Below are 23,188 nucleotides of genomic sequence, written 5' to 3'. Positions count from 1 at the left end.
GGGAACGCATTCTTCCAATACAGTGTTACAGAAGGTAGGCTGAACACCCATTATCACATACAAACAACTGAAACAAATTAAGCGTCGCCTCATGTACTTTTGTGGACAGGATATTTTGGGACCAATCATTCATCTGACATACTTCTCAAGCTCCACTCGCCAGGTTGGCATCCTTTGCCTTCTGGCGCATCAGTCATGCCTCACAATTTTATATCAACACCGCCCATGGGTTAAAGTATTAGAGCTTCAAACTGTGCGCCCTAACCTCTGGGTCTTGTTTGTGGTTATTTCTCGCTTGCCTTCAATAGCCTGAGCGCCATTGGGGCGTAACAGTGAATCTACAGTATTCTGAGCGCAGTACAGGTGAACTATATTGCGGATCACGCTGGTAAGCTTGAACTGCACTCTCAAGCTGGCAGGACTTACATTTACTCAAGTGAACGTGATTGCTAAATTCACCAAGCTTGATGGCAACTAGAATATGCGTCAGTACTTTCCCATCAGGCCAGAGACCAATAAAGCATGCGGTCGGTGCGGAAAAGACTGAATGAGATTTTCTGATGTCCTATCAGGTGACGAGGCTAATGAAGTACTTTTACTTACGTTTCAAGAACTCCATCGGGATATAATATCCTTCATTCGAGGAACGCTTGTGACTAAAAGAATAACCTCAGGCAACTGAAACAATGAGGTGGGCGAACAGACTTCGCGTAATCTACCCGAGATTTTCGGGCTGCACTTTCGATTGTACGAATTTAAGTGAGCATCGACAGGTAGGCTGCTCTGCATGGAAATCAGTTTCACTTCATCTTCGAGCCGATTACCCAATAGGGAGGCAGGGGCTCACCATCTCACGCGATCCTTTGCCTCAATTTCCTCTTAGCCATTGGCCATTGCTATCGCTGCATCACATTTCCCAACTCGTGCGAACATAATTGCGTGTCTGATATGTATCAGTTGTTCTCTTGCACGCAACCGTCTAATGTCCTACTGCATTATGGATAAACAGATCTGTTTTACTTTGCTTTACCCGACTGCAGGGACTGCCATTATAAATGCATCGCAGCGGCTTGAGTGAAATCATTTGTAGAGTTCATTTTGTACTCGGTGGCAGTTGCTAATGCTCACAGTATTACTACAGTATAGAAAAAAGATCTTCCGCAATGTACGAGCTCACAGATGAAATTGATCGCGTGTCACTAAAATATCACAATTTTCAATGGGACGTGATTTGTGCCGAATATCAAATGTCCTCTTTTCATATAGAATACGTCAATAAAAAAATGAGCTCAGTTAAAACGGGTCAACAACAGTTCGACGTGTGTACAAAAACAAGTGGCTGGTGCGGAAATAAGGGCAATCTACACAAAGCAGTTGTAAACAGACACACGCTATGGTAAATTCTAAGAAGGTCGCAAATATATGTTTGAAGTGTAAAGCGAACAAAGAGAACAGCTGGCAGTGATATGTATATCTAGATAGAAATAGCTTTAGGAAAAAGAGATGCAAACAATGAGCGAGCTATTGCTTTGGCTACTTTGTAGCACTCTACATGGTGGAGAACCCACAATTTTTCATCTGCGCCCATGAAGTGTGCCTGTTCGCGCATATAAATGTTTTCTTCTAGTTTCTTAGGATTTCTGGTTCATTACTATTGGCTGATAATCGCCTTCGTCGGCTGTACAACTCCCAAGAACATTTGACTGACATGAACTCGTAAAAACATTCTTTTTTTTGCTTGATTCAATTTAGCTGGAACGACGTTTAGGGCATTCCAATTTCGCTTAACACGGCCAGAGCGTTATCGAAAGTAGGAACTAGTAGCTGGATGAACAGGGTTATGATCCAGTTGAACCTTTCCAAATGGTGCTAAATGATCAATGTCCAAGGCAAAGGTTTCAGGCCATTTTCTAAAGGATCTCCTCGCCTCGCCGGGTATACCCCTACAAGCAGGCCTGGCCGGGAACACGATTACAAATAATAATATTCAAATTAGAACCGATACGGCGTTCCACATAAGTCTATGTTGAATTTAAACAAAATTATTAAACTTGAAGCTTTCCCTCGCAGTGTATACAGTTTTGCATATGGGATTTGATTAGATTGATTTATTTTTAATTAAAGAAACTTCATGCCATCGGCACAGTATCGTGTACTTCGTTTAACATTCCAAAGCGACATCAGCTATGAAGTACGCCGTAGCGGATAGCTTTTTGACTTTTAACCCCCAAGGTATCTTCAACGTGCCCTGACATCGCACTGCACACGGGCGGCTTACTTTTCGTCTTCATCAAATTGTAGCTGCCGCTACCGTGATTGAACCCGCTTCCATGGAGTCAGCAGTCAAACACTCTAATCGCTAGAACCCTCGGCGAAGTATCCATTTCGGCTCAATTTAATAGAAGATTAGGTTGTTACACTTAGAGGCAAAAATAGCGAAAACTAATGACAAGAGGTTGTGAAATCTTGTCTACTTCATAGTGTCGAACTTGTACATGTTGTAATTTGCGTTTTATCAGAAAGAATGTATAGGTGCTGCATTAGGGGCGTGAATTGTCATCAGCTCAATGGGGCTCGAACGCGGCAACAGCTGTTCCTTTAAATGTGACTACTCGGCCGCTAAAATTCAGTAACCAGTTAGCATTAAGGTCCCCGCATCACATAAAGTGCAGCGTCAGAGTAGTTGCCCGTCAGCTGAAAAATCTGAAGGATCGACAGGGTCATAACGTTCCACCGACAGACCGTAAACGGGAGTTTGAAATGCCCACAACGCTCAAATTAAGCGTGACATCATGCGTTAAATGAAGGTAATTGAAACATCACACGTAATACTATTAAACGTCGCCGCACGTCATCAATGATTTAACTTTGTAGGGAACTTGAACTTGTTTAATCAAACAGTTAAATAATAAGCGCGATTTGAGCCTACGACCATTTTGTGGTGACCCAGACACGATACTGACTAGGCCACGCACAGCATGCTTGTTCGGTTTAGAAACAAGCTGGGGTTTTATGTTATCTTAGGACTGTATGCTAATGACTATGTGTGTAATAACAAAAAACCCGTTCTCTGACTTTGTCAATATGCGAGTAGCAAAGTGCATGTTGGGATTCCTATTATCGTCTTTGGTACAAATGGATAGCGGCGTCGGCGTGCGACGGTACCGAAACCCTTAAGATGTGATGTACGCCGCTGCGCCAACGGATCAAATTTGAAGTATGAATTACCCGCAGTATTTCATTCATTACTGCTGAGGCTACTCCCGAGTGCCACATATTTATGTAGCTTCAGCGTTCTGCGTTGTGATGCAAACTTTGCACTCGAACTACGCGCCTTCGTTGTCACCTGATGCAGAGCGCCACAAACAGTGACCTTAAGAGTCCACTTATATTTTCGTACCCACCCGTAGTATAATGCACATATTAAGGTTTTACTGACTATGCTCTTCCACTTACATGATAAAGACGTCATGTGTAATGTGAATGAATTTAAGGGGAAAAGCATTCCCGAACCTAGCATTTCGTAACCAGCCAATTTTTGCAATATGACTGTGCGTGCTTAGTTTTCCCTCTCGCTGTTTTCTTTCCCGCTGGCCGCTTCCCGCGCTATTGATGAGGCGTTTTTTCTTCTCACACTGCCCGGCCCCTTAACTTGCTAAGGACTGCCTGATGTGCGATTTGGTTCTCAGCTCGTAACTCAGTGAACCCCGCGTGGACAAAAATACTGTAGCATGCATCTCGTGGCCTTGCAGCGCTGCATCACACAAAATTTTGCCATTAATTATGTAATTTATTTATATAACAAAAATAGAGTCGATGGACTAAAGGGTCAGCGGGTATACCGACGCAGCTTCTGCGCTACCGTCGCAGTTGCAGTTCATAACAAGGACCTCGAAAAGTAAAAGTACTCCAGAAAATGCATAAACGGAGCCAACAAGTACGCTTAGCGGCAGCGGCTTGAAATTACCGCGCTCCATAAATAATTCTGTAATCAATGTAATCGGCGTGATGAGGTGAATTACATCTATTAGGTGAAGCCTGTGGTTTCTTCCAGCCAGAGCTGTCGCACAACTTCGCACACGACACGATGCTGGTTTTCACTTGTCACTTTCAAAATGTCTGCTACCGATCCAGGGCTGTTTCCTGCGTCTGCTCCACTAACTGCTCTAGCTTCTTTTTCTTCCGGTAAAAAAAAAAAAAAAGTTGGCCGTATCTTATGTACCTCGTGAACGGAGCAATATTTTTCTGTGCTTCCCTCAAGGCAGTGAAGGCTCGTTTCTAACTAATTTCTGAGCTGGACTGCTCGGCTTGGAAAAGCTACGGGGATAAGTGAACGACAGGGTTAAACTTACATGCCTAGGTGGTGCTTAATAAGGAGGGGTATAATAAGCGAACCGTTGTGATAATGTCGTGATGGACTGAAAAAAGTAAGGAAATATTTAATAGGGTTAAACATAAGTTGACAAAGCGAAAGCGTGCGACTCCTGCATAGATGTTTGAGGACGTCAAAGATACCACAGCCGGGTCTAGATGACCCGAAGGTGTCGATGACCTTTTGAAGAGAGAGGTCCTAGGAGGCCGCCAGATGGGTACCGGCGGCGTATTTGGGTTTGCTCGGTATGGTGGCTCCGCAAGGGACAAAACGACAGAAGAGACGAAGAAATCGGGCTGTTCCGACTAGCATCTACCGCCCCCAGGAGCCGAGCAGCCTAGCGATTAGTGGCGCATGCTTTTTCAATGGGCGTCATGTTGGACGCGGCACTAGCTTGGCGGCGGTGGAGGGAAAAGGTAGGCAGGGGACGGCAATGCTGTGTGGCATTGTGACAGGCAATACTGTATATTTGCGGAGATATGTACCATGCACTAATAAAGTTGACCAGGTGTGTGATGAAGGTGCAGGTGTGCAATGAAGAAGAAGCAAAGCAGCAGCAGAAGAAGACTCAAGCGTCGCCCTCTCGATGCGCCACACGTGCGAAGAGAAAGCAGGTATGCTGTGTAGTAGATAAAGCGAAGCAGAAGCAGTAGAAAGTGAAGAAGCGAGTCGTTGCTAGTCACCCGACTGGAGGTTAGTTGAAGATCAAAATGTGGCGTACGCGATACGCGCCGCAGTTAGCCCCAGTGAAGCTGCAGTGAAAATGGATGGGGAAGATGCGAATGCATTAGTGCTTTCAAAATAGTAATTGCTTTACCGGAAAGGACAGGCACTGTATCTGTTACACTTTCACTTGTGGACACCTGAGCCCCGCCGTAAAAGGAAAGAGCCGGAGCTTGAACTGGAAAAGAGTGGACACCTACACTTAATATGAAAAATGACTAAGGAAAGGAAAGGCGCGGCATCTGACTTTTGAAGCTATCTTCACTATAAGCAATGTAAACCAAGGTCTCCGTACACAATAGTATGACCTTGAAGTGAACCATAGTTCATACCACGAATGACTTTGTGGCTGTGGTGTAGTTTCCAATGTTAACAAAGGTCAAGAGCAAATTTTATAAGTCAAAGTAATCTACTATGACATGTGCGTACGGTTCGATGGTACGTGACAATGAACGTAACAATGTGACTGAGTATATAAAGAGAAATGCGCAATTCGCCGAACAATTGGTGGAGCATGGAGCCAGAGGAGAGGGACGGGAAAGAAGCCATTACGTATATATTAGGCTTAACCGTATCTAAACCATCAAGATTTTATTTTTTTTTTCACGCGCACTGCTCTGGCTTCACTTTTTTGCAGACACATTTTGGTTTGAGATTTTGTCGACACATTTCCTTTGAGGGTGTCACCTTAATAATTGATTATTATTATTATTTCATAAGTTAGGTACCGGGAAATTGATGTTTTCAAAAATTGTAGAGTGAGGAGGCGCTAAGAAAAATTTAATAGATACTTAGGCAGCCGCTCGCGCAATATCTGGTAAAGTAATATGATTGAAGAGTTTTTGCTGCAACAAAAAAAAAACGGCTTTATTTTATTAGAGCCTGGGCATCATTTTAGAGAATTTGGGGCCTTCCTAAGTTCTAGGCAAACGCCCTAGGCCGATAGGTAAGAACCTTAATTATCATACTACGTATTTCAGGCAGTTTTAGATTCCTCTGAAGAGTCATAAATAGGTCGAAAAAAAAATAAAACGTATGTAAGGTCGTAACAATCTCATGCATCTATGGAAGCACGTTTATACAAAAAACCTGCGGAAATGAATACAGCTACAGTTGCGATAGTGTAAAAATAAGAGCAGCACTGCCAACCACCTCACGATGAAAAAAGATAGTCAAGTCAATGTTCCCATGTTGCCAAAGGAGTGAAGAAGAGGAGAGGAAAGTGGCTCTTGTGATAACTACGTCTCGGTGAAACACACTCGTTTCCAACTGTCGAGGAAGCGTGCTGCCTAGCTTTTTCTCTTTGGCAACAGTTTTTACAGACCTAGCTCGCGTCTTGTGGTTCACCCCCTGCCACTTGCATTGGGTAAGTCAACTCTTCCTATGCGCTTGCCACCACAGTAGACTGCAGGGTGAATTGCAGTGCCAGTAAAATGTCCAAAGTTGCTATAACGTTCAAACGCAATATTTCTTTGAATTTATAATGACCAGCACCACTAAAATATCAAACGCAGAATGTTCCTGGTACCTTTTTTATGCGCAAAGGTATATGCATGATCAAGCTTATATTACCCAGAACTGCGGCGGAACGTACACAAACACGTGAATAGAAAGTCAACACTACCAACTGTAATAGGCAACTGAACACGCACTTCCTCATCAACACTCAGCCCCATCAAGCTGTTATTCCAAGCTTATATTTTTTATGAGTGTTGTTTGAAACCTTGTAAAAAAACATTTATAGTTTACCTCAAGATTATTCTTCCAGAATACGTGCTTTGGTTTGCGAATTGATAGCAAGCGCGAGTAAAATCCGTGGCATAACTGGTAGATACGTCATACAGATTGGCTCTCAATGAGTGTGCTTATAGCTCCACCTCAGTTAAGATAAATAACGGGCTTCCTAATTATCACCATTTTTCTGTAGTCATTACGTCCACTTCAAGAAAAGGTTAACTCTGCAGTTTCGAGCCTTAAGTGCCGAACCAGTTCACTCACCCGGCGCTTTTCAGATGGACTCGTAATAATCTTTATATCATCTTGATATATACTCTGCCATACCCTTAAAAGCTTTTCTTCTTTAGGCTTGGCTACTGTTGCTAACCTCTGGTATCCAACCCTGTGCTACATCAAGCATCTACGTCCAATCTTTCTTTCGTCCTTATGCAAAGAAAGGGACAACTAAGTCACGTTTTTTTTAACTCTCCTTCCTTAAGCGTGATTTATAGAGAAGCACAGATTTCAACATAATGCCACGGAGCGACATGTTCAAATTTGTTTGTGGTCTGTAGTATTGAAGTCTGTAGATGGCACTCGCCTTTGCAACAGCTTTAGGAAACCATTTTGAAGGAGCGTGCGATGGGGGTATCACATTTTGAAAACAAAACTGCGATGGACACAGAATATATTGCAATTAGGAGCTCAGGCCGCACAGCTAAAACATGCAAAGCGCAAAGCTAATTGTACCAACACGGTAACGCTATCTTCATCATATTTCCCATGATTCGACATTACCCACAACCAACTTCGCTTGGTATTCAGATACTCTGTGACTCAGCATTGTGGAGTTACCAACATCGGTTGTCAGTTAAATCCTCAGTCAAACCTAGTAGTACAGATTCCAGGTGCAAGAATTCGCTAATTACTTGAATATTGTCTCCTCTTTTAACAGGTTTTGTCTCAGCTGTGTTCCGAGCTTTGTCTTCCTATAAATTACAAGGAATGGCTGAAGGTGAGCGTCAGACTAATTAAAGGATTTTGTATCTATCTCATTTATTCGTTGAACCTCAATATACTTACTGCAAGCGCTAGTCAAAAATGATAGTGTTTTACTGTTACTATTTATTTCTCGCATGCAGTGTGTGTTTCCTCAGACTAATGCATAACATACTCAAAGTTAATCTTTCCGTTGCAGCTTTCCTCAATCTATCCTGTATGCATTAGATTACAGTGAATGGAGATTTAATTTCTTTACTCCGGCTGAATACACGGCGTGAATGGCCTTGGAGGTTTGGAGAGATGAAGTTAGAGCTACTTTCTTATGCTAATCTACCCAACCTTCAACGGTGGCTGAATAATACAGCTTAGTATGAAAGCACAAGTAATAACCCCCATGCGTGCCGGCCGTGTTCCAGTCCAGATGGGATGTAAATACACTCTTGGACAGAGAGCTCAGTCCAGTCTAAATAACACAAGTAAAAAATAATTACCACTTTCCTGCCTATCAATTAATGCCCCACATTGTGTATGTTTCCAGAATTATGAAAAGCAGGAACAGCACATACTTTCAGTATTCTAGGCAGGAATTTGAGAATTCAAGGTACTCTTAAACTACTCAGTTCACTTAATTTTTATTGCTGTGTGCAAACAGTGGCCCCAATTTCTCTTTGAACCTGTTTCGTTTTTTAACAGAACCAAAGGAGAAAACCGCCACCGCGAAGCCGGATGCTGCTGCAACATGTGAGAAATCTTGTAGCATGTTCTGTCTCTACTTGAAATAACTTGCAAGTGCTGTTCAAAATGTTCAGAATAACGGCAGGTGGTGGAAAATCTTACTGGAGTATGCAATGCGAGTGTTTGACACTTTGCTATTATGGAGCCTCGGAAATGTTTGAAAACATGTTTCGTTTCTTGTTTCTCACAAAAGCTTCAGAAAGGAATCGTGACTTTCCCAGAACTGCATTGAAACGCTTATGTGAACATTCGTCAAGATAGCTTGCAGCATTGATGATTACGCCTGTTGACAATCTGGTCAAACCGTACAAACTGGAACGGACCCCCCGAGTGAGCAAGTACGCCAACAAGAATATTTGCAAGCTGAAGGGAGCGGAACAGCTTTGCTCCTGAAGGGTTTGTGGACCGTCTTTAGAGCTCATGTCCTTTTGAAACACTAGCAGGGGTGTAGTGGATCCTTGTGGCATGTTTGCATGGCGGTGGATTTTCAATCAACCACAACCCACAGCCAAAGCAGATACCCAAGTCCGTTTGCCGCCGCTCCATCTCCCCACCTTCCCGCTCCAAATTCTTATCTACCTCCTCTCACCTTAAAATACAGAGGAGACCTCCTCGCTTTACGCATTGCAAGGACACAGGTGAGGCAGGTGTGCTGCTAACGTTAATGACGACGGCGCGAAACTCAGGATCGAACATATTATAGTTAAGGCCATACATGGCAAAATTACTTTTGAAAAGGAATTAAATTACATTACTAATTACTTCGCTGAAAATTCCAGAAAAGTAATAAAATTACATTACTCATTACTGCTCGCCAATAGTAATGAAATTACATTATAATTACTTCGACTGAGTAATTCAATTAATTTGAAGTTACTTTCTAGTTTCCATAAATGGAAAAACTAAGTAAAGTTATTAAACAAAACAACTTGTTCTCCAGAGTATTCTAGATGACTATAGTTCTGCTCAATTCTGTCACCTTTTGCCAATCCGTTGCGCTGGCTTCGGATTGCAGTACGTCGTTCCTGCTTTCGCGCACTATACGTTGTTGTCTATTGAAGGAGTGATGGCGCACTTTAGTGAAAGTAATTTCGAGAGGAATTAATTACTTTGCTGCGAAATTACTACCAAAAAGTAATTCACTACATTACTAAATTACTAAGCCGAAAAAGTAATTCATTACATTACAAATTACCGAAAAAGTAATTACATTACAGTAATTTTATTACTGTAATTCAATTACTGCCGTGTCTGGTTAAGGCTGTAAACCTTTCCGACGCCACGGTGGCTCAGTGGTCACGGCGCTCGATTAGTGATTCTGCGATAACGGTTCGATTCCTATCACTTTAATCGCATTTCTATGGAGTTGAAATGTAAGGTCGTTCTGTACTGGGCGATTTGAGTACAAGCTAAAGATCTTCAAGTGGTGGCAACTTCCTGAAACTCTCCACTACTTAAAACGCTGATTCCAACACTTCAAAATAAAATTCATCACTAAAAATTGCTGTGCAAATTCGAGACACGAGTTCGACTACAGCGCCACGATAGCGGGAACGTGTGCTGGTAGAACTAAAACTTTCACATCAATGTGATTGACAAATTGGTCATTGAGGTTTACTCTGTTATACCTGTGCTCTAATTTTAGTAAACACATGCGCACCTGCTGGTCGACAAGCAATTCATGGGATGCAACTCAGATACTACTGCATCGAGGTACATAATTAATCCTTCTCGGGGTTAAATGCATAACTATAATGGCAGGAATATTAATTTTCATCTATGCCTTTTTTTCGCCTCATTTCGTTCTAGCAAATGAGACGCCAGAGGACGGACGCAAGACCTCCCTCGGAGCAGGATATGTCGGGTAAGTTTTCTTTCGGGATTTGCTTCACCTGATCGACTTCTCACTTCATCAACGCAACTGCCAATTCTACGTCCGCCATACATTTGACAAATCCTGCATGGTGTCCACGTTTATGAGAACATGGCGTCAGAAGGTCAAGCTGCCTGCTGCGCAAGCCATTTAATCGCTAATGAGTTAACTGATTTGGTTTAGAGTTTTTTTATTTAGCCTCAAGAAGGACGTTCCATATTTCTAGCAAGCGGACGTCTGCTAGTTTTTGTATTTAACTGCACTATGCATTGGAGAGTTTTATTAACGTAATGCCCAGCTGTGCCTCTAAAGGTTGTATTTGGCGATTTGGCAGTGATTGATTGATTTATAGGAAGGGAAAGGCGCGGTAACTGTCTCATTTGTTCTCTGTGGACACCGCAACCGCGCCGTAAGAGAAGGGAGGAAGGTGGGAGTGAATGTAGAAAGAGAGAAAGAGGAGCCGTAGTGGAGGGCTACGGAGTGATTTCGACCACCTGGGGATCTTTAACGTGCGCTGACATCGCACAGCACACGGACGCCTCTTCGTTTAGCCTCCATCGAAACGTAGCCGCCGAGGTCGGGGTCGAACCCGGGTACTCCGACACAGTAGTCCGGCGTCTGACCACTGCACCCCCCCGGCGGGGCCTGGCGGTGGCGTTAGTCAATGATAGCGACATATCTTATATAAACGAAATTCTCAGCATTATATAACGCCCTTATGCTCAATCACAGATATAAGGGACATTTCGCCTAACTACGCCTAAGGTTGGTTATTCTGAAAGGCGCTATTAAATAGATTTACCTAGTTAAATACCACTGCATGCTTAGTACGCTTATATAGTAAAATGTCTTGAGGTGATATACGGTTTTCAAATGATAAATAATATACTTACATTCGTTTTACAAAAGATTTAGAAATAAGATTAGCCTCAAACAACTTCAGGGATACTGACAGATTTGTCGAAACGCTTTTAGCTTTAAAAGTGTTGAAAAAATGCGCATCCACTCGTTGATATATTGTTTCCAGTTGTAGGTAATATATACTCTTATTAACCAATTCTCAGAAGCGTTTGTAACTCAATTCATCCTTTGACTTTCTCCAGCTCCCAGACATGCCGCGAATATTACTGAACATATTTATCGCTTTTCTGAGTAGAGAAAATAAGCCCCCATCAGAACATCGAGCATTCGGAGAAGTAACATTGCGTTCCTGAAAGCAATTTGTCAAGATCGCCGTAACTCTTTACGAAGGCGTAGGCAGCGAAGCTTGTTTTCTGGCGTTTTGGACGTCGGCTATTCTGTTATCGTGCTAAACTAAATTTACATCAGTAATGGTTCACGGGCGTAGCACATTGGTTGTAGATGGTACTAGCCATGATCTCTAAATCGGCCTATTGCACTATTGGCTAGCACGCAGCATATCCTACTACGAGCTTTCCTTCCCCGGACAAGACAGCGCATTCCGTCGTTCTTGTAGTTTTTCCTCGTCCCGTCGAAGCGATCGCCAGCAATTTTGCCGCCTTAGGTAGGCAGCTGCTGTCCATTATGGTTTGGTCCCCTTCGTGAGTGGCCACGTAATAATAGCGTTATCGACACAGGCGAGCAGGCAGTCTTTTGCCGGGGCGTATAACTCGTAAAGCGAATTCTTTCCGCTCAATGCTTCCAACCTCTCCTTTTATGAGGCTCCACATCTCGGCTTAAGCAGCTTTGACGTTAGCGGCATTGAGGCAGGGAAAATCAAAGTAGTGCAAATGTCTACGCGGCCACGAAGAAACGCTGACCTGACAACAACATGGAAGAGCACCGCGTTCAAATGCTACCAGAGAGTCTCCCAAAGAACAATCTCCCAAAGAAAGACGCGCCATGAGCTGACGACAAAATACACTGACTTGCTCGATTCTTAATAGCTGAGTACTCTTCGAGCTGCCGCCGCTTCGACCGCCAGCGTCGGGTGTTGTTCTACCCACCAGCATATAGGCACGGTGGTACCATATTCTTAGTTGAGAGCGCGGAAGTCAGACAGAGTGAACTCGTTTCGTGGAGTATCGTTTGGTGACCGGAAGTTTGTGTTTTGCTGCCCAGATGAAGATAAATTAGTGCCAGGATGTTGTCTCTCTGTTTTATTTCGACGTCCCCTCAAGGTAGACTTCAACGGGAGCATTTCATGCTTAAAGGCTGAACTGCTGTTTTCTTTTTTTCTTTACTAACATTTCCAATCTATCGCAGCTTCCAACAGGCCCAAGTGTTCCCTTTTACTAGAACGTAAGTAGCAGCATCTGTCTTATGAGTAAAATATGGTTTCCGTAACTTTTGACTTTGTCATGTTCAAGAAATACATAGTACCAACTACGCAACCAGAGAATACGGAAGGCTTCACTGCTTCCTCTCATGATCCACCACTGTCTATGCATGCTCTTTCCTATGTGTTGTCTCACATCTTTAGTCGAAGAGTAGTCAGGAAACAGTCAACTCAAATTTCGTGTCACATTCATTGTGTCCTGTGAGCACCAGATAAAGAATGCGGGTTATTTTTCATTTCTTCATATTGTTCAACCTGATGCAAATGGATAAAGGTAAAAGGTAATGACATCCACTATGTACCTCATGCACGGGTGAAAACGCAGTTTTGCGTCCCCTCCACAAACTTAATGCTTTCAAATCCACTTTTTAAAGTAACCTGTTAAGTTGATGAAACTTTTTTAAGACGCAATTTCTTAAAGGTTTCTTTTTTACAGTTTGGGGTATCATAAATGAACCTGTTGAAAATATACCAGCATCACATCCTTCTTCGAATAAGCATATTGTTCTCATATGCTCTGTTCTTTTATTATGTTCGGCCGACGTTGTTATTTGCAACGGTACATGGTCTATGTAACGATGTCTTCTGTAACGTGCGGCTCTTCTGACTGAAGTAAATTTCAGCGCGTCGTGTAACGAATCGACCAGCTACCTACTTAAAGCCCATCTATGATACAGCTACAGCAGAAGCCTAGATAGGTAAACTTATAAACAGTTGGGCAGCCTCTTGAGTCCAGGGATCCGTGGATCCGAGCGATGACCTATAGTCCCGTCGAGGAGACAACACTGGTCATCCAGGGTGGGGCTTGTCTGCTGGGCATCCCACTGCTCTTCCGTTAGATTTCTGGTGGCTATCGCACCCTGTTGTCTATTAAATACCATCACAATATATTGTGGGGAGGTTGGCTCGTCACAGAATGTGTATTCACTTTTGTAGGTTTGTATCACCGTGGTTTCTATATCTGGTTTCCGGACATGTTCCGCGCGCTTTGCAAAGGGCCCGAACTCTTGCCTGGCGTTGGTCTTTGTGGCAGTTAGGATGCGTATCTCGCGGGTCGAGGGCTGCGATGATGTAAGCTGATCTCATCAGAGATGCGCTGAAAATATAGAGAGAAAAAAAAACGAGAATTACGCCAGTTTTCAGTCATCTGTCACCCTCGCCATAATTTCAAATCTGCAGAGGGAATGCATTGTACAATCGCTTGTGAGTGCATACTTTTCTCCTACGGACTCCTGCAATGCACCTGAACATCGATACATTTTTTTGCTTTATTTCGTTTTCCTCAATTGCTTCTCTTGTACCTTCTTTTTGTCCTTGTTTTTTCGAATTCAACAGCAACCCAAGAGGGTCTGGTGCAGCAGAACCAGGTTCCCCAGATAGCCAACCAGAGTGAGTATTATTACAAATATTGCATATAATTGCATTGATGACAAAACGAAACATGCGCACTCTATTCAATATCTTTCAGTACAGTTGCATGCCGTTGCATGATCCCGCTGCGACGACAAATTTATTAGGGTTTTCTAAAAATACCTTATATGACCTTTTCTAAAATGTCTAAAAGCGTTTAGTCGCACCGTCCTATCTCTTAAGGTGAGTTTATTAAAGCAAAACTCTTACTTTTCTCGTAAAGAAGTATAAAGAGAATGCTGTAGGAAGTGGCAGCAAAAATATAATGTGACTTGATATCAATTTTTGACGCAACCGTTCGATGTACAGCATTAAAAGTGGCATCATAAATCATTTCGCCTCCCAATTAGCGCCCATCTGCTTGTCAAGTAGGGGACTACTTTTTAATAGATATTCAGAGATGATATATACTCCTTCAGGGATATTCCGTTCTGTCCAAGCGCCCACCGAGAAAAGAGACAGATCATGAGTGTTTCCTTTCTCCAAAAACCAAATGAGAGAAAGAGGAGACGTCCACTGCGGCCCCTCTTTCTCACTTTCACTTTCACCTTCCCCTTTTTCCTTACAGCGCACTTCAGATGTGCACAAAAAAAAACGAGTGGTAGATATCGTGGCTTTCTTTTAAAGTAAATCAATTCAATTTCATCTAAAGGGCGCCTAATTCTTTGCCTAAATTCTGTGCCAATCTCTCAATTCTAAACCGCCAAGCAAAAGCATGCCTAATTATGCCGAACATTGCTTTCGACGCCTTAAAGGACCCATTATAAGGCGTTCACTAAATCTAGAAAACGTGCACAAAGAATAGGTGTCGCCGAGTTGCCGGGTTGTGTCATGGTGGCGGTGCCAGTGTAGCCACTGTGGCGAAGCTCCCTGGTGCAAAATGCTAGGACGCGGAGGATGGGAAAGTCCGCACCTCCCCCAAGATGTTACGTGACAGGAGGCGTCCACACAACGTAAAACACTGATACACTCACGCCGAGTGAGACACAAGCACAGGGTCCACCGGACGTTAAAGCACAGATCGCTGAGTGGGATCTTTGATGACTCTACCGACCGTAGCAATATTAAGATAGCTTCATTAGCATCGAACATGTAGGCGATCGAAAATGATCCTCCTCCTCACCTCCTCAACTTAGTCCAAGGCCAGGGAAGTAAAGAAGAAAACAAGTCGCGCGGCACCTCACCACGCCGCGCAATGAGTGGGAGCGCCCAGCAGGCCACAATGACGTCATAAGGGAGGCTTGTGCGCGGAGATGTGTCGCCCAGATCGGCTGCGAGCGGTCGCCAGGAGCCATTCTTAAACGTTGTTTTTAAATTATCGGCTCCACGCAAAGCTTTCCACTTTGATTCAAATGCACATAAAGATAATCGCTATAGATTTCTTGTGTTAGAATTTTACCGCAAGTAGCATTTCAGCGGCCCCTAAATTGTTTTGAGCTGAGGTAAGCACCGGCTGTTCTTTATTTAGTTTATATATATACAATCGTGAATAGAGGTTGTATTCACTGTCGGCTGCCGTGCGGGGGACGACGGAAAAATGAAGCATTTCTGCTTCCGGTCCGCCATAGCCTTGGTCATCGCTGTCGTCTGCTGAGGTTTCGTTTGGGCAGTTCGGACGATTCAAGGTGCTGTGAACTCTGTATATTTGCTACAATAATGGTCAATTGTGCTGTCTACGGAGGCGGCAATAGGTCCTGCAGGTGTAAAAACTCCGAGAACAGCACAGCTGTCAATGTTTTGGAGTAGACGCTTGCTGTGGCTGGTCTTGCGTTGTTGCTTCTGCTGCGTCGTTTTGCTAAATCATTGCTGTGCTGACTGTCCCACTCAATGTGATAAAAACACGGTTGTGTATGTGCAAGTGATCGCTCTTACTCAATGACAACTTCAAAAACATGCTACTTTCAACCCTTGGAGGATAACATTTCGGACTGCTTCCGTTTTGCTCCCAGTACGTATATGCAGTGCAACTGCAAGCGCCCTAAAGCGCTGGAGGAAAGCGAGGAATACCTTCAGGCCATTGCACGTTACTAATTAGCTCTTGCTAGCTTTTTCCTGTGGCTGTAGGTACCAGACCAGGCGCTGACCAGAGATACCGCTGCCCGCACTACTTAAGCGTCGGGCTAAAATGGTCGGCGACGCCCATTCGTGCCTGCTTTGCGGCCGTAATAGTCAGTCCCTCAAAGCCCGCTTTTCTCCGGCGTTTTAGTAGACTGTACATGCTTGAGCTCCAGGGTGTGGCTGGAATGCTTTATGCTACAAAAAATAAAAGTAAAAGGAAAGTGTCGTTCGCGCATGAATCCGAACTGCGAAAACGCTGCTCGCGGACGGGAGCAAAGCGGTGGAACTCGCTGACTTAAGGGTCACGTCTGCAGTATTCTAGAATATTCTAGCTCACTATAGTCACGCAATGCCAGATCGCGATAGTGCTGCACGACTTTATCCGTCGTGCGACTCTACCACACGTCAACTTTGGTATGTGACGACCAGGCAGCGTGGCGCACGTGACCAAAAAAATGTCGGACGGCGCTCGTGCGATGACGTCATGTGGGGCGAGGATGTCATGTGAAATGAACCTGTAGGAACTCTGATTACACATTCGTTGAAATTTAACAGACTAGATTTCCTTCTTTAAAAGTACTTCTTCTAATACTTCAATAATATATTGCCATGCCCTTTGTTGATCGAGCAAGTAATCAAGAACACGGAAATCATTCAGACTGCTTGCCAAATAAGTTGCCTTGCGCTTCTGTCATAAATGATTTCGCTGAGGATACTGACAGAGCACTCTTATTCAGCCCGAAGACAGAGCTTTGTATGCAACTATCTCAACGGAGGGCATGACTAGAGCAATGCACATCGCTCGGTCACACATCAGATGCAGGGGACCTCGGACTCGATATGATGTCCTATAGAGCAGGTGACTAAAAAGCGGCAGGTATTTGATGCGAGTGTGAAAGTGCCGACTCAATACGGATTCGCAGGTAAGACAGCCATGACAGTTTCTACGCACTGGCTGCAGTGGTTCAGTGACTGTGGCGTTGCCCCTATTTAACCGAATAATGGGGTTGGTCGCCGCCACCTTAGCCGTGAATCAGTAGTGCCCAGCCATTAGCCACATTGTTTGGCTAAAACTCAATCAGTATTTAATGATATACGTGCCACATTTCCTGCTATACTACTTTTAAGCCCTTTCTCATAGTAAATTTTGAAAACTTCGATGATATAATAGCACTTAGCTAGCTTTGTTTGCACACAAAAAAAAAATGCCCAATAACCTGAGAGACGTTGACTATTCATTCTTGTGACCTGATGCCGGCGGACACCAAAGGTACAAGGTATTGGATAGGGATGATTAAATAAGTCTAGAAAGGGTACCGAGAATAGATAGCTCAATGCAGAACGATAAAAAACCAGTACAAAAATATCATGCTCACAAAACCACTCTTACAACCATTTGAAGTAGGACACTAAAGAATATTTGAGCACGCACAAGTGTACTTTCAGAGCTCCGCGCTATTAGATAGTGCGGGTGTATGAACAGACTACGCCAAAAGTAACGTACCCGGCTTGTCTACGTCAAAGTAGAGTAGTGTGGAGCCATTGCAGGACTCATGAAATCCTGAAAAGGAAAACGGAAGTTTAATAATTAGCAAAAGATAGGGAACACTGATGACGCATTGCGTGTCGCTCAATGCACCCCAGAAGAAAATCTTTCTGGCTGCTTGCTTTTACAAAGGCCGTCCGCCAAACAGCGCCTGATAGCTCGAATTTATTCGCTGTGCTTTGCTATCGCATACTTCGCAAATGCTGTGTTTACAGACACTAATCCCTGGATTGCTGTAATTTTGCTTGTGCAGATGGTGGACACGTCCGCTCGCTACCCCTTGTGTCCTTGAGTGCTATCCTCGCCGTCATAGGCTGCATGACCATCTTGGGATTCATGAGCGTTCTGCGACCGAAGAAAAAAATCCCAGACATGCCCTGCGTCAGTGTACAGTGCGAAGAGGTGACTTCACCCTATTTTAAAAGGAGCTGGCCGTACACATTCGGCCAGAGACCGTACACGCAACGTAAAAGTGTCATTTTAATGCATTTTAAAGCCAGTTCTTGCTATACTTCCAGTACCTTGGCCTCCGGCCTAAGGAGCTTTCTTCTCTACACTGAGACTATGAATTGATGGCGACGTTTACTTTTTGGCTGACTTGGACGCCGCAAGCACAGGTCGCATGTCTCTTAGGGCTTGCACCTATCTAGATGATATGGTCTGGCGTCTTTACAAGTGGACGCGAGAACTTTTGGCTTCCATCTTTGGAACAGTATACAGAAATAACCTCACAAATACACGAGGCATATATTATGGCTTGCGCCCAATTGGGTGATTTTGTCCGTGGTCTATACTGCGCCCGCATTCCGAATTCGCGTCGTTATCCAAGTGTCACTATCTCACGTGACATCGAGCCATCTGATTGGGTGAAGCGCCGGAACATGATGTTGCCGCCTCTTCCAGCTCTGTAGTGTTAACACCAGGTTCCGGCGTTTTGTCAAATTAGATGACTCGAGGTCACGTGAGATAGCGATACTTCGATAACGACGCAAACTCGAAATACGGGCCCAGGTGGACGCGAGAGCTTTTGGGTTCTATTTTTGGTACATCAGACAAATAACCCTGCAGCCCATACGGGGCTTATCTCTTATGGCTTGCACCCATCTAGATGATAAGATCTTTAGTCTTTACAGGAAGGCGAGATTATTTGGTTTCCGTTTTTAGAACAGTAGACTGAAATAGCCCTGCAGAATATACGGGGGATATTTCTTATGGCTTGTACCTCTCTATATGATGTGGTCCGTGGTCTTTCCAGGTATAAGTGAGGGCTTTTGGTTTCGGTTTTTGTAACAGTAGACTGAAATAAGCCCGCAGACCACACGGGACACACCACTTATGGCTTTCACCCATCTAGATGGTGTGATACGCGGTCTTTACGAGTGGACGCGTGAGCTTTCAGTTTGTTTTTGGAACAGTAGACAGAAATAACACCACAGACTATACGTTGGATATCTGTTGTGATTTGCGTGATCCATGGTCATTACAAGTGGACGCTAGAGCTTTCGGCTTCAGCTTTTGGACCTGTAGACAAAAATAACCCCGCAGACCATACGGGGCATATCTCGCATGGCTTGCGCCCATCTGTATGATGTGGTCCGTGGTCTTTAAGCGTGAACAGGAGAGCTTTCGGTTTGAATTTCGGGAGTTTTAAAAGGAAATACGCGCGTCCACCACAGGCTACTAACATTCCACACCAACCTTTTATTGCAATCACGCACCGGTATTTGCAGAACTAATTTTGTTTGAGCAAATTCAGTGCGCAAATGCCGAACGCGGACAACACATGCGTTGTCGATACATTATCTTGGTCTACGTGTTTATGGTTCTCTCGGAGCTGTGATACATCTGTGCCAACTAGTGCAATTTTGTCAATATCAATTCATTGCTTTTTACTACGCAGGTCGCGAAACTCACTGAGAGCTTTATGGATCATAGCGTGAGCCCCTGTCAAGACTTCTATCAGCACTTGTGTGGCCATTGGACGCGGGAAACGGAGAACCCATCATCCTTCATGATCGATGCGGCCCGCAACTTGACGACGGTGTGGCACCAGGCGCTGATCAGGAATCACACTAAGAGAGACTACCACGAGCTCCGCCAAGGCGCTGCTTTATTTTATCGGTCTTGCCTTACATTTTTAGAGAAGCAGACTGATATCGCGGCTTCCGCTCAAGAACTTTTCCAGGTGAGTATTACACCTAAACTGGCACTATGAACGAGCGCGGAATGTAGCCGAGCTGCACATTAATGCTTGCAGAGGATTAAGTTATCCTAGTGACTGCTATGTGTGTCATGCGAGCGGACATATGCTCGCGAATTCTCGCGCTAATATTCCGAAGGCATAAATATGCTTAATGGCAAAACCGCTACTGGAGTTAAAACTAGCTTCGTTGCTGCAACCTGCAGTCCCGCTGTGAGCAAACATTACTGCACAAGACCCCGCCGGGGTGGCGCAGTGGTTACGGCGCTCGACTACTGTTCCCAAGGACGCGGGATCGAATCCCGGCCTCGGCGGCAGCTTTTCGATGGAGGCGAAAAGCAAGGCGCCCGTGTGCTGTGCGATGTCAGTGCACGTTAAAGAACCCCAGGTGGTCCAAATTTCCGGAGTCCTCCACTACGGCGTCTCTCATAGCCTGAGTTGCTTTGGGACGTTAAACCCTACAAACCAACCAACCATTACTGCACAAGATATTACCTAGAACAGGGTAGCACCCAGAATTAATGCCACTGACGAATAAATGCGCTCCGCGAATTCAGTGCGACGTCACTGCTATTATTATGTCATTTTGCTACTCGTATCGTGGAGAGGGTTGGGCTGAGGCATTCGCGAGTCACTACTTTACAAACACAAGGGGGCTGCTTTAAATAACAATGCAGCCTGTATAAGCTTAAATAGAGTAGCAAAAGAAAGGGCAGTGTTCGCCAAGGCCAGAGACAACCACAAGTGTACTGCAGCAAATAATCAAGTCTCACTTTAAGTTGGATATAGAAGGAAGCCAGGAATGACATGCCGCAATGTAAAGTATCATTATAGTCCTTTTATCTCTCAAGAAAAACGAATGCTTGTCGTTGAAGAATGCTTGAGAACCATGAACACTACATGTTAGCAGTCTTACTAGCTCAAAATGTAAAGATGTTAACTGTAATATTAAATGGTAAGTTATGTTAAATGTAAAATTTAATTGCTTTCCATGTCTTAGCCATGAATTCGTCTTTTATTGGCTTGAGTGCGCTCGCGAAAAGCACAACTACCACATTGCACCACATTGTACTCAAGGCAAGATCTGGATGTGGTTTTCCTAAGCTTTTTTTCAACCAATAAATATGTACAGAAGAGACTTCGTGAAAGTTTCGAAAGCAGAATTTAGCGCAGGCGAGACGACTATAAAAAAATACCGCTAATATTTGAGTTCAGACACAAAGCACTTTTTTTCGCTTTTCTTTCGTGTTTCAAGAAATATATTATAAGAGTATGTTATTATTTTACCGAGTCTACGGCGTTCAAATGCAGCAATGAATGCTTCCGAAAACGCACTGTGCGTTAATTCCGTTTTTGTAATCATACCATAAATAGCAAATATTTATAGCGGACACATATATAACAAGTAAGCCCTTTCCACGACGTGCTTCTTGCATTTCAGGCCCTGAACTTGCCCGTGTCAGAGTTGCTCGCCGAAAGAAGCTGGGAGCAGTTCTTTCACAAGGTCCTGCACCTCTCCCTAGTGAGCCGTTTCCATACGCTTGTAAGCATCGAAGCAATACTCAGCGAAACGCGCAAGACACTGCATATCAGAAGGCAGCCTCCATTTCACGATTTGGTCCGACCCGTGTACAGAGCCCACCTCATTAACTACGTGCGCAGCGCCATCAAGGCGATTGGGAAAGAGCAAGCCAGCGACGCCGTTATCGACGAAGTTCTTAACATGGATGAAACGAGGGCCAAGAGCGCAGTCCAGGATAATACTCCCCAAAAAAGACTGGATGATATAAACTGCCACAGTTTCTCTGCGCAGATCTGGAGAAAAGGTCTTGAGAAGGACCTCTCATTACAAGAACAGGTGATTATTACGATCACGCAATCAGAGGCCATTTGCCGAGACCTAAAGGTCGTTCTAATAGACACCCATTCGGTGGCGAGGCCTCTCTATATTCTCACTCTGCTTGTAGGAAACGTCTTGAAGTACGATTATGAGCTGTCCGAGAACCGCGCTGCTGATGCCGTCAAGGGCGTGTGCTATCAGGCGACCGCCGAAGCATACGAAGGCATCTGACTCCCCCTCATGAGCAGCTTCCTCTCTATTAACAAACAGACCGAAGTGGCCTTCGATAACTACATGAATTTTATCGCAACGCGCGCGAAAGTCCTCGTGCGAAATAGATCCTGGATGAGTGAACGAGACCGCAGCGCGACGCTTGGAAAGCTCAACAGGATACGCATGTCCCGTTTCTACGGCTCCCACATAGCAAAACATTCAGTCCAGTGCCACAGCGGTAAACACCTGAAGGTCGACGGCTTCCTCTCGAATATGGTGGCTCTGCGCGCCCGCGACATCGAGAGCTGCCTTTTCTTGCCTACGATAAACAGCAGCGATTACGGCCAGATGAGTATCCTGATGGATTCGGACGTGGTCACGGACCCCGAGGCAATGACGGTGTATATACCTGCCTTCTTCGCCGTTGTTCCCCTGTACTACCCATTTGCAAACGACGACAAATTCATCAATATTGCGGTTGTATTAACGCAGGTGGCCCGCAAGGTACTGTCCCTCCTAGACCGAAAGACTTTCAACCCGATGATGACGGCAACGGCAAGGATAGCGGACAACGAGACATCCGACTCAGTGTCACGGTGGAGCCTAAACACACTGGGGAACTACACCTCCATCCAACAGTGCTACGGCCGATATTCAACCCACTTCCACGCGCAGCTCTCGGACAGTCAGTTCGACGAGGCTTTTAGCGTTGTGGAAGCTATGCGCTTGGCGCACGATGCGAAGTGCGAGTTCGACCGCCTAATTGTCATTAAGAACAAGATTCGCGTCCGCTCTTCAAATGCGTTGTTCTTTAAACGCGCCTGCCTCTCTCTGTGCACATCGCGGAATGCATCTCGGGACGGCGCTGGAACGCTGGACTTCGAGACGGCCTATGCATCCTGCCTGTTTGGAGTGGCGAGCCTGCCGCAGTTCGCCGAAGCCTTTGATTGCAAGCCAGGAGACCCAATGTGGTCTATAAACCGCTGCTGTGTTGACTAGAAAAACTCTACCCCTCAGTTAAATCTTTGCAGAGGCTATCCCGTTGTTCATGTTTGCTTATGGTTTGCACACCTGTGTTATATTTACCTTGATTAGGCATCTCTATGAGTCGTTTTCCAAAAAAAGTACCTGCTATGCTGCGGGAAGCACTCGGACTAAATATCTGCCTCTTTTGCACTGTTTCTCTGCAAACATATAAGCG

General features: G+C 44.5%; 1 pseudogene; it reads left to right on the top strand.

Moving 5' to 3' along the window:
* The first annotated feature begins 18,052 nt into the window (after window positions 1-18,052).
* On the top strand, window positions 18,053-22,986 carry LOC146173719 (uncharacterized; annotated as a pseudogene).
* The last annotated feature ends 202 nt before the right edge of the window (window positions 22,987-23,188 follow it).

The sequence above is a fragment of the Amblyomma maculatum genome, chromosome 11 (genome assembly GCF_055883805.1).
Source record: "Amblyomma maculatum isolate TAMU_Amacu chromosome 11, ASM5588380v1, whole genome shotgun sequence".
In the NCBI taxonomy this organism is placed as follows: domain Eukaryota; kingdom Metazoa; phylum Arthropoda; class Arachnida; order Ixodida; family Ixodidae; genus Amblyomma; species Amblyomma maculatum.
Note: the sequence above shows the minus strand (reverse complement) of the source record. Positions and strands in the feature narration are given on the sequence as shown.